The sequence below is a fragment of the Dermochelys coriacea genome, chromosome 2 (assembly GCF_009764565.3).
Source record: "Dermochelys coriacea isolate rDerCor1 chromosome 2, rDerCor1.pri.v4, whole genome shotgun sequence".
NCBI lineage: Eukaryota > Metazoa > Chordata > Testudines > Dermochelyidae > Dermochelys > Dermochelys coriacea.
In genome coordinates, this window is record NC_050069.1 from 268,270,916 (window position 1) to 268,282,251 (window position 11,336).

Here is an 11,336-nt window from a genome sequence, read left to right on the forward strand (position 1 = left end):
GAACAAAACGGAGCCTTGCATGTTGATACCTGCCAGAAAAAAAGGGGAAGGCCATGCAAGGAGTGGGCCTAAAATCCAGCTGTTGTGTTTGGTGCTAGTATTTCTGTTCAGCGTGTTGTCTTTGGCCAGGCTGTCAGTCTGATCTCTGCATCTTACAAGTTAACGTGGCTGAGTTGGACTGTGGCTGGATGGGAGATGTCCAAAAGAAACCCCAGAATGGTGTCAGCTCAGTCAGAACTCTTGAGTTGGTTTTGAACAGTGCCCCAGAATGATGCTTTGCTGCATATAAAATGTGGATCTGAGGCTTTGACCGCTTGGCATGTCCTCAAGGGGTGGGATCATATTCTAAGCATCAGACTTTAGTTCTTAGGGTGCAAATCCCAGCAGAGCGGGTTCTGCTCCCTACTCTCCAGGCAGATCAGCTGATCTCTGTGCAGGTTAATGTGTGCCTCCTTTAGACAGTGCCACAGAACTAACCCTCTCTTGGTAACAGGTCGGGGCTGCTCTGATTCCACTCTTGCCTGCTCCATAGTCTCACTTGCTTTAGGGTGGCTGCCTGCCTTAGGAGTGAGTGAGGCATGTGTGGCTTGTAAAACACTTTGAGATGACATGGGTATAAATATCCCAGAAGCATCCTATGACTGACCTGCCTGGTTAAGTAGATTCTCCATCTTCTTCCGCTAAATAATCTGATTTTTTTTTCTCTTCTCATTTTCCTGCTTGTAGAAATGATCTTCAGTCTATGGTTGGAGTGGCTAGGCCTGAGGAGTGCACAATGCTGCTGAGCTAGAAAGGTAAAAATTTCTGTGGGTTTGAACTGCATCAAAGAAATTAAACTTCCCAGATCAGTCTTCCCCAGTTCCTTTGACTGCCCCACGTGAGCAAGCCTTCCAGCATGGCTGGGTCTGTGGTGACCCTGTTCATTCCTGTAGTGCTTGCGAGAGCAGCCCTGAGATGGTTTGAGGCCTCGCTCTGCTCCTTTTCAGAGTGAGGTTATAGAAATTTCAGACAGGCTGAATCAGGAGTCCAAATCGCATCAAGGCAGAACCGCACAGAGCCTAAAACAGGGACAGCTATTTATTTTTGCCAAGGTCCAAAATTCTTGGTCAAGGTCTAGACTCCAGAGGAAAGTAGTAAATAACGAAACAATTCCAGCAACAACTACACACCACCACCAGTAAATAAAAATATTTTTGGGTCTGTTCAAAAGTGTCTGGCGGTCCAGATTTGACCTGTGGTCCACCTATTGACTACCTCTGCCTAAAATATGCATAACAAGCCCTTAACCCGGCTTCCCGGTTTCTTCCCCACCCGTTAAGGATCTGTGAGCATAAGTTGTATGAAAAGCCATGAGGCATGAACAATGTTTATTCCATAGCAAAACCTGTTGTAAGCCCTCCTTTAGTCTCACATAACCCTTTCATTCTGGGTTATTGTGTTAGGATTCACAGGATGGACCTTGCACTGGGGTTATTTTTTGTTTTGTTTTTGTTGTTTTTTTTTTCCTCTCCACATTCACGTTTAATAAATTTCCATTTCTAAAGCTGCATTTCTGGTGTTACCATATCTTGTCTTCCTGCCTGCAGCTTGTGGCTTCCCTGTCTCTGTGCTGGTCACATGGAAGTGCTCATGCTATGGAAAATGGAATTAGTAGGTAAGCTAAAAACCAGAATAGTTCTGGGCTGAAATGTCTGTTCTTCTCCACACCTGAACCCTGCTCCCAGACCTTGAAGAAACTAGTGTCCCAAACCCAACACCCACTTTACAAAAACAAAAAGAAACCCTTGGAGCTTGATGAGCAGAGATGGGGCCATCTGGGGCAGCTGTATTCCCCTGAACAAAACAGAGCCTTGCATGTTGATACCTACCAGAAAACAGGGCAAGGCCATGCAAGGAGTAGGCCTAAAATCCAGCCATTGTTTGGTGCTGGCATTTCTATTCAGCACGTTGTCTTTGGCCAGATTGTCGAAGTCTGATCTCTGCAACTTACAAGTTAAGCATAGCTGGGTTGGACTGTAGCTGGATGGGAGATGTGCAAAAGAAATCCCAGAATGGCATCAGCTCAGTCAGAACTCTTGAGTTGGTTTTGAACAGTGCCCCAGAGACCGAGTGATACTTTGCTGCATATAAAATGTGGATCTGAGGCTTTGACTGGTTGCAATACAGTAACGGGTTCCATTATGGCACTCCCCTCAGGAGTATGTGATAACCCCAGCGTGCTGGCCAAATTCCACCATGGGGAATTCTGGGAAGGCACAATGTAACTCTGCCTGTAATTTCAATGAAGTTATTCTTCCCCCAAACTGTTGTATTGCTGATGGAAATTAGCTGCTGCGTGTCAGTGCTGCAGGTAGTCCCTGTATAAAATTCACACCCATGTTGGAGTCTTTAGGGTTCAGATGATGCAGCATAAATGCTGTTGATCAATAGAAGTAGGAATCACGAGATTGCAGCCTTAGTTATGTATGCACTGTTCTGTTCTGTACCAATAGCCATATGAATAAATATATCTGCTTGTGAGAGTGTCTGGCTGGCTGATGCCACTTGCCACAGCATCTGTTTCTATTGTTAAATGGTGCTGTCTTCCTTGAATAAGAGGATCTATTGCGTGCCTGACAGGCCAAGTTCTTTCCTGCAAGCCTTCCAGCATGGCTGGGTCTGCCTTGTGACCCTGTTCGTTCCTGTAGAGCTTGCAAGAGCAGACCTGAGATGGTTTGAGGCCTTGCTCTGCTCCCATTTCGGAGTGAGGTTATAGAAATTTCAGACACTCCTAAGCCGGCGCACAGGAGCGTGAAGATCCCAAAGCAAAGGGGCGGTGATATTCTTTAGAGTGCTTGTAAAGCTGTGGATTGAGTCTGTCTGATGGAATTATAACCCTTAGATGATGGCTCCTTGTGAAAGGATGCTCTAAAACACCATTTCTCAAATGTGGCCACCAGTGGTTTTTTTTTTTTTTTGCAGCCATGACAGCCTCCAAAGAGCCCCAACAATCGCTGAGATGTTAAGTATTAAAGTTGCCTTGTGAATGCCATAAATCATAATGTACACTCATGCCCTTCTAAATATTACAATACAGTGCAGGGAGAGCTGAACTACATGGGGTGGTTTTCTTTTCAAGTCACAAAGCATATTCATTGGCTAATCACTGTGTTTACATCTCGCACTACTGTAGCTCCATAAGCAGCTGTTGGCCAGCATCCTCGTCGGCAAGATCACTGCAAGGTGTTTGGGTAGGTTGAGGTTGTTTGTGGCAAATGGCGAAAGAGTTAAAAATGCAAATGGATATTGGGAAGGTTTTCAAACAATCAGTGCCAGAAAATGCCCCTGAATGTGATGCAGAGATGGTCCCAGAGGCACAACCTGCTGCTAAGAAAAGCAGAACATGGAAGGAAGAAAATCGAAAATTTCAGGAGCAGTGGGAAACGCGGTTTCTTGTGTTTCTGAAGCCATCCAATTCCATTTCTGATCAAGTTGCAGTGTGCGCTGTTTGTAAGAAAGAAATTCATCAAATTAAAATGTATGCGATGCAACGTCACTATAACACTCATGCAGGGGAAGTTGAACAGAATTATAATGGTGAGTTTCAGAGGCGCAAGCTGTTAAATGATGCAAAAACGGAGCTCGAAAGACAACAGCGACGGCCCAAAGATTTTCTGAAGAAAATGGATCAGATATGCGTGGCTACTTTTAAAGTGGCACTGCTTTTGGGGCAAGCAAGGAAATCTTTTGACGACGGAGAACTCGTGAAGAAAATTGTTCTGGCCGTTCAACCAGAAAATGCGCTTTTCAGAGAGTTACCACTGAGCAATGACATGTTACAGAGAAGCACAAGAGATCTAGCAAACTTTCTACAAAATGAAATAGCTGAGAAAGTCGCAGTGAGCCCTTTCTACAGCCTGTGCTTGGTTGAGACCCCTGACGTCATGAAGAATCCCAAGATAATTGTATGCGTTCGCTTTTTTGACTGCGTTCATTGTTGTTTTACCGAAGGCGTTTTATGTCAGGTTAGCCTTACTGATAGGCCAACTGGCAAACATATTTTTCAGTGTGTTCGGGGGAGAATGCAGGAGTGCCGGGTTAGCTTTGACAATCTGTGCGGCTTGACAGCTGACATGGCAGAAGCTATGCAAGGTGCCCAAGCAGGGGTGTTGAACTGCTTCCAAGAAAGCTGCCCTCAGAAACTTTTTCTGTTTCACTGGTTTGCCCACCAAGAAGTACTTGCCAGCAAGGCTTCAATGGAAAGTATGGATGAGGTTGAATCCGTAGTGAAAAAGTGCATCCGTGCTGTGAACATCAGCGGTGTCCATAAAGAGAGATTCGCAACTCTGTGTGAAACGGGCTCTGAAACACACAAGATGCTGCTGAATTACAACCTGGTCCATTGGCTTAGTTTGAATGACAATGTACAGTGGCTGTTTGAGCTCCAGGGAGAACTCATTGAGGTTTTGAACACAGTTTCACCGCAACTGTCCCAAAAGCTTCAAGATCCAGGAGTACATGGTTGTTTGCTCTTTTTGAAAGAGTTTTTACCAAAGCTTGCTTCCTTGAACCTGGAGCTTCAGGTACCTCAGCTAACAATATTTGACTGTGTTGAAGTAATTCATACATTCCGAATGACCATCACTGACATCGTCCAGCAACTACAAGAGAAACGGGACTTTTCCGTTTTTTCTGAGCTTAGTGGGTTTCTCAGCTGTCAGGATGAGAGCGTGCAGCGAAAGGTCAGCTTAGCTGTAACCAAATACCTGTCTATCATCTTGGAAGATCTTGAAAATTGTTTCAGCGAAGGAAACTTTTTCCATCAGTACACTTTTGTGACGGACCCATTCAGCAATTCTGGTTCGGGGTTTTTGGCTGCGGACAAACTAACGGCCTTGCAAGACAGATTAGCTTCCTTTGCCTCTTTGGATTTAAGGAATCTCCAGTATCTCATGGTGCACATGCATAATAATGCAAGAATGAAAACCTACTTCAGTCAGCCCGGTGTTACAGTGCAGCAGTTCTGGATCAAAGTGTACCTATCTGAGGACACCTACAGGCCTCTAGCTACAGTTGCTTTGCTTTTCTTGTCCCTGTTTTCAACTACTGGGCTGTGTGAGAGGGCATTTAGTGCACTCCATTATCTGAAGAGCAAGTACCGAAACGGCCTCACTGATGCTAATCTGGAAGCTTCCCTTCTAGTTTCACAGGAGACCCGAGATCCTGTAGACTTTCCATTCCAAGAGCTCCTGAACTTTTGCAGGTAGTCTGATCCACACAATGGCTGTGTTAAACCCCAGAACTTTAATTTCATTATCACCCTATAGTGGTAAAGCATAATATAACAGGATTGTTTGTTACTATTATTAGTGCTAGATTGGGTTGATATTTTATTTTTATTTTTTGGTCTGTGAAAGAGAAATTTTGGACATATTTGCAGTTTTTTTCATTATTATTTGGACGTTTATTATGTAAAAGCATTTTTAAATGTGGTTCCAAATTGTTGTACCGACATCCACCTTTTACCAAAAAAGCAAAAACCCAACCACAAGAAAAGAACGCGCCAAGCACCTTATTAGTGGTCTATTGTGTTCAGCTCCAGTAAAGGATAGAGGCAGCTGTGCATTATTTTTATTATTGAGTCTGAAGAAGGGGAAAAAAACCATCATAAATAAATTTACAATGACTGGGACATGTGTATGTTCATGTTTTGTTTTTTCTAAAGTTAATTAAGTATTTCAGGAAAATTTGTCAGAGTGGCCACCAGCAAGAGCAATAGTAGCTGCACTCTGAGGCCTGCAGAGCATTTGTTGTGAGAACCCTGCTCTATAAAGAGATGGGGCAGGTTAGAGGTGGCAACGATCAGTTGGGCCCCAGATCCTAGGTTAGTTGGGATCTAGTGGGAAATTATTTTCTCCATTAGAAGTATTTAGGCTTCCCTTGGGATAGTTATTAGACAGGCCACTTACCTAGCACTAGCTCAAGCTTCTAGGCCTCTGCACTGCAGTCCAGGAGATCTGCCTTTGATCACCTGTCTCTTGCTTCCTGAGGTGGGTGATGTTGTGGGGGCAGTACTTCCCTCACACTGGGATAGATTTGGGCTGAGGAGTCAGGAACCTCTGAATTTTAATTCCACCTACATGGCTCGCTGTGGGCAGGCCTCTTAGTGTGCCTCAGTTTCCCTTTCTGAACCATTGGGGATAACAGTGCCTTTCTGGGGAGTTGTGGGGATTACCTGATGTCATCTACAACCCCTGGAAGATAGAAAACCCTCTGAGCACCAGCTGTTCCCGTTGCAGCAGCCCCTCTGACCTGTTGCCACAGCAGCGTTGAGATGCTGTAGCATCCTGGCCTAACTTCCGTCTCAGCTGCACAGCTGCCTATTAAGCCCCACGCAGGGGCTCAGGCTTGCGGTGGGGAGACGTCTCTTTCCCCCAGCACAGATGTGCTGTCGCGGGGAGAGGTGCCCATCCCTGCAGCCCCCAGCGTGGACTTGCCTCCGCCAGGGGAGAGGAACCCTGGCCCAGGCCCACTGGAGCTGCCGGGGAGAGGAGCCCCCCACCCTCCCCAGCCCCGCCAGAGCTGCCACCGGGAAGAGGAGCCTCTCCCCCGGCCCCGAGCTGCTGCAGTGAGGGGAGTGGGGAGTCCTCTTTCCCTGCTGTAGCCCCAGGACAGCCTGCACTCAAACCTCTCATCCGTGGCTCTGCCCCAGCCCTGAGCCCCCTCCTGCACACCAAACCCCTCATTCCCGGCCCCACCCCAAAGCCTTCACCCCTAGGTGAAGCCCTCACCCCCTGCACCCAATCCTCTGCCCCAGCTCTGAGCCCCCTCCTGCACCTCTAGCCAGAGCCCTTGTGCCCCCAGCCCTGAGTCCCCTCCCACACTCTGGACTCCTCAGTCCTGGTCCCACCACATGAAGTGGTGCACATAACAAAATTAATTCTGCACATGGACACAAAAAATGAGAGGGAGCGCTGGTCCTGGCCTGCACGCTGGTGGCCGCCTGGAGCAAGGGGGGAGAGTTGGTCTTTCCTGTTCAGTGCGTTAAGATCACCCTGATGATGGTCAAAGCTGCAGATGTCTGATGCCTGTTCCTGCTCTCTCCTTTGCAGTCCCAGACCTGACAGTAGCCAGGCTGGCCCTGGATCTGTCTAGTGAATGAGATGCCAGGAGGAGTGACCTTGGCCGGGGGATCCTCTGAGGTGTGGGAGGTCCCTGCTTAAAGCACCTGGCTTTAATTCTCCTCCATAGCGTTGGATGAGAATTGGGGATGGCCCCAAACAAGGGAAGACCCCTGCTTTTTCTGGAGGGCATGGCCAGCATCTGTGGTTCTTAAAGCCCTTTGCACATGGTGAGTAGCCTTCTTTGAGCCTCTTCTCAGTGAGTGTCTACCCCTCTGGGGTTAGACCACCCCCCCTTCCATTCAGAACCTTTCCAGGAATGCCCATAGCCTATGCCACTTGCTGCCTTTTGGCACCTCCCCATTGGGCTGTTCTTAAAACAGGAAAGAGGGGCTGGTGGAGGGCAGTAGCTGCCGTGTTCCCCGGCCTGGCCTTCCGCTGGGTCGATCGGTGATAGTTAAGGGGTTGGGGTGACTGATAGAGCCCACAACAGTCTGGGCCCTTCCTATAAGGGAGAGCACCTCATGCTGGGTTGCCAGTGGCAGCGGGGCCTGAGCTTGCTTCTCTTCAGTTTGAGTGGGCTGGCAACAGCGTTTTCGTGAGGGGGCTCTTTGCTCTGTGATAACGCCCCATCCATGGTGGCCTGTGTGTCAGCCTTCGGGGTCTGCTGCAAGGTGACTCCATGGGGAGTTTGTTCTGCCTGGGGGAAGGTATTGAAGGGGGCTGAGTACTGTGGGGAGGAAGGTGGGCTGTAGCTTTGGTCTTGGCAGCGGCACCTACAGCCTTGCTTTCCCCCCTTTCCCCCCACTCCCTGTACAAACCTCAATAAACAAAAGTGATACTGGGTTAGAGCAGCAGCCCTCTTGATTTCCTTAGTCAATATCCACGGAACTACACCAAGGTGGGGAGGTTTTTCCTGCTGCCATCAGCGAATGCTCCCAGGTAGCTGTTCTGGAGAGAGGTGTCCAACAGCTGACCATCCATAACCGCAGGGGGAGCTGTGGGTGCTCAGCAACACTGGAAAACCAGCGCCCCACAGTCTCTCTAGACGATGCTACTGTGGTCCCACTCCCACTGTGCGCCCTGCTGCATTGAGGCAGAAGCGGTGCCTGGCCCCGGGATTCAGCACTCGGTTGAGGGGGTTACACAAAGAGCTGGTTTGTCTTACAAGTATTTCCTCTGGTTCTGCGGTGCTGTGGAGGGCCAAGGGATGGTTCACTGTGGGGGCTCCACCCGCTGCACCGCTACAGACTAGGGACCGAATGGCTCGGCAGCAGTTCTGCGGAAAAGGACCTAGGGGTGACAGTGGACGAAAAGCTGGATATGAGTCAGCAGTGTGCCCTTGTTGCCAAGAAGGCCAATGGCATTTTGGGATGTATAAGTAGGGGCATAGCGAGCAGATCGAGGGACGTGATCGTTCCCCTCTATTCGACACTGGTGAGGCCTCATCTGGAGTACTGTGTCCAGTTTTGGGCCCCACACTACAGGAAGGATGTGGATAATTTGGAAAGAGTACAACGAAGGGCAACGAAAATGATTAGGGGTCTAGAGCACATGACTTATGAGGAGAGGCTGAGGGAGCTGGGATTGTTTAGTCTGCAGAAGAGAAGAATGAGGGGGGATTTGATAGCTGCTTTCAACTACCTGAAAGGGGGTTTCAAAGAGGATGGCTCTAGACTGTTCTCAATGGTAGCAGATGACAGAACGAGGAGTAATGGTCTCAAGTTGCAATGGGGGAGGTTTAGATTGGATATTAGGAAAAACTTTTTCACTAAGAGGGTGGTGAAACACTGGAATGCGTTACCTAGGGAGGTGGTAGAATCTCCTTCCTTAGAGGTTTTTAAGGTCAGGCTTGACAAAGCCCTGGCTGGGATGATTTAACTGGGACTTGGTCCTGCTTTGAGCAGGGGGTTGGACTAGATGACCTTCTGGGGTCCCTTCCAACCCTGATATTCTATGATTCTATGATTCTATGATCTGATGCACCTTGCCCACCTGCTGGGAAGTTACCTTCCTGCACTGACTCAGCAGAGCGTGCGGGGATACAGGTTTAGTGCTCCTGCAAGCAGAGCTCCAGCCCTGAATGGCTCAGTCAGTGGGTGTTCTCTGTTTCCTTCGTGGGTTGCTCCGCAAGGAATGGGCCGTGACATCATCCCCGGCTGCTTTAGTAACCCGCCATGGGCTAATGCACTTCTTGTTCTCTACCTGCTCTCCCAAAGTCTTTCCCTATCACCACTCTGACAGCTTCCTGCTCTACTGTAACTGGCCCAGGAGGGTGGCTTTCTTCCTCCTAGCGTTGGCTGCATTTCAGACTTGTGTGTGGTCACAGTTCTCCCCCTGCTCATGTAGCCTGCAGAGTTTCCTTACATGGGCAAGTACTGATCCTAATGAGATGTGATTTGTTCTTTGGTGCAGCTGGCAGAAGACCACTCGGTGAACAGGAGCGATTGCTCACCACGCTGGGGTCCGGGCTACTGGGCTTCAAGCAAGCAGCATGGACTGAGTGCAGTCGTGGAAAGAGGGACTTGGTTCCAGGGGTGAAAGTAAAATTGAACTCTTACTGGTACAGGAGCTGGCTCTCCCCCGCCCCTCCGGAACGGGCATGGTATCAGGCGGAAGGGGGCAGGGTGGGGTCAGCGTCACCCATCCGCGCTACCTGGCCTGCACTGCCTGGGGCTCCAGCCATGATTTAAAAGGACCCGGGGCTCCATGCTAGCAGCAGCGGTGGCCAGAGACCCTGGCCCTCTAAAATCACTGGCCCTGGGGGCAGCTGCTTTTTTTTGGCTTCCCCCGCCCCCAGCGGCGGTAGAAAAGGGGCAATGACGTTAAAGCACTGCCGCAGCAGCACTTGAAAGTCAGCTGTACAGGCTGGTACCGGCAGCCGCTTGTACCAGTCCGCCGTATGGCCTTGCTTTCACCCCTGCTTGGTTCTGAGCCTCAGTCCCAGTGCTGCTGGGGCCTCCCTCCTTGGGCAGTCCCTGGGGGCCTATCCTCTCCATTGCAGCTGCCCCAGCACATCTGGCAGGCAGCCCCTTGCTTCCCTGTCCTGGCTTCTCCCTGTATGGGGGGAATGGACACAGAGCGTGCCGAGAGAATGACACCACTCAGACCCAAGGTGGGCAAGAGCCCCGAGTGCTGTTAGGTCATGTGTCTAATCCCTTCCCTGGCACTTTGAACGCATTGCACCCATGCTGCTCTCTGCAGTGGGATTCAAAGACCTCCCAGCAGAGGAAACACAGGCAGGGAATACACTAAAAGAGGAAGTTGCTACAGATGTCTTAATCACAATACTGTAAATAAAAATACTGTTTGCAGGGTAGCAGTGGTAGCTGCTGAAGGGTCTGCAGCTTTGGGAACCTGTAATGGGGATCCTCAGTCCTGGGGTGCCCCCTTATGGCTCACTGCAGTGCCATCTTTGCATCTCTGCCTCGGTTTCCCCTACTGGGCCTCAGTAAGTCCAATGAGGCTTATTTATATTGAACCGTGCCCCTTGGGGGCTCTGCTTTGTTTAACCACCAGGTGGAGCATTGTACAAATAGGCATCCCCACAGCAGCTCCAGCTTAATGGGGTGGGGGGCTGAGTTAACCTTAGTCCAGGTCCCTCACCAGCAGGCCCCTCTTGTTATCGGCAGGCGAGGGGGTCTCCTCTTGGGTCACAGTCCCTACAGAGGTTAAAGTGCAGCGACCTTCCAGACAGCCCCTGATTCCTGTGCTCTGGGGCTTTTGCTGCCACCTGGTGAAGGCCTTCCGGGGGGGCCAGGCTCCGCTGAGACGTGCTATTCATAGCAAAAAGGAAAGGAGGACTTGTGGCGCCTTAGAGACTAACAGATTTATTTGAGCATAAGCTTTCGTGAGCTACAGCTATTCATAGCGACACCTGTTCAGAGCCCTCGTCTCTCCCAGCAGCATTCTTCCTTGGGGCCTTTTCCTGGGGAGCCCCCTTGAGACACCCTCCCTTTGGGAGCTTTCTCTTTTTGTGGCCTGGGGACTGTTCCTTGCCCCAGGAGCCTCTGTCCTCTTAGCTTCCTCCCCTGCCCCTCTGATCCCGCCCAGGTGCCTCCCTGTTTAATTAGGTGCCCCCAGTAACTCAGTGAGTTAACGAGTCCCTGGTGAACCTGAGCTGCCTCCTTTCCCCTTGTGGAGCCTGTCTGAGGTAGGCTGGGCCCCTGCCCCTTTCCGAGGGTCAGCTGCCCTCTGTCAGAGCCCTGTATGGCCTCAGGTTTGAACAAGCCCTTG

General features: G+C 49.9%; 1 protein-coding gene and 2 non-coding genes across 5 annotated transcripts in view; all 3 read left to right on the plus strand.

Moving 5' to 3' along the window:
- Positions 1–11,336, plus strand: part of MYO1G (myosin IG) — a 90,656-nt gene that overhangs the window by 3,092 nt on the left and 76,228 nt on the right. For 2 of the 3 annotated variants that reach the window (XR_006279537.1, XM_043509790.1), the window contains exons 4-5: positions 727–794; positions 1,587–1,654. The gene's annotated coding sequence lies outside the window, so the exon portion shown is untranslated. Of the gene's footprint in view, positions 1–726; positions 795–1,586; positions 1,655–7,091; positions 7,331–9,515; positions 10,711–11,336 lie in introns of those variants that run through there. The other variant, XR_005291385.2, reaches the window with a different exon arrangement.
- LOC119852350 lies at positions 880–1,014 on the plus strand. Its single transcript, XR_005291618.1, has one exon. It is a non-coding gene; the product is annotated as a small nucleolar RNA SNORA9 (small nucleolar RNA).
- Positions 2,633–2,770, plus strand: LOC119852351. The gene has a single exon (XR_005291619.1). It is a non-coding gene; the product is annotated as a small nucleolar RNA SNORA9 (small nucleolar RNA).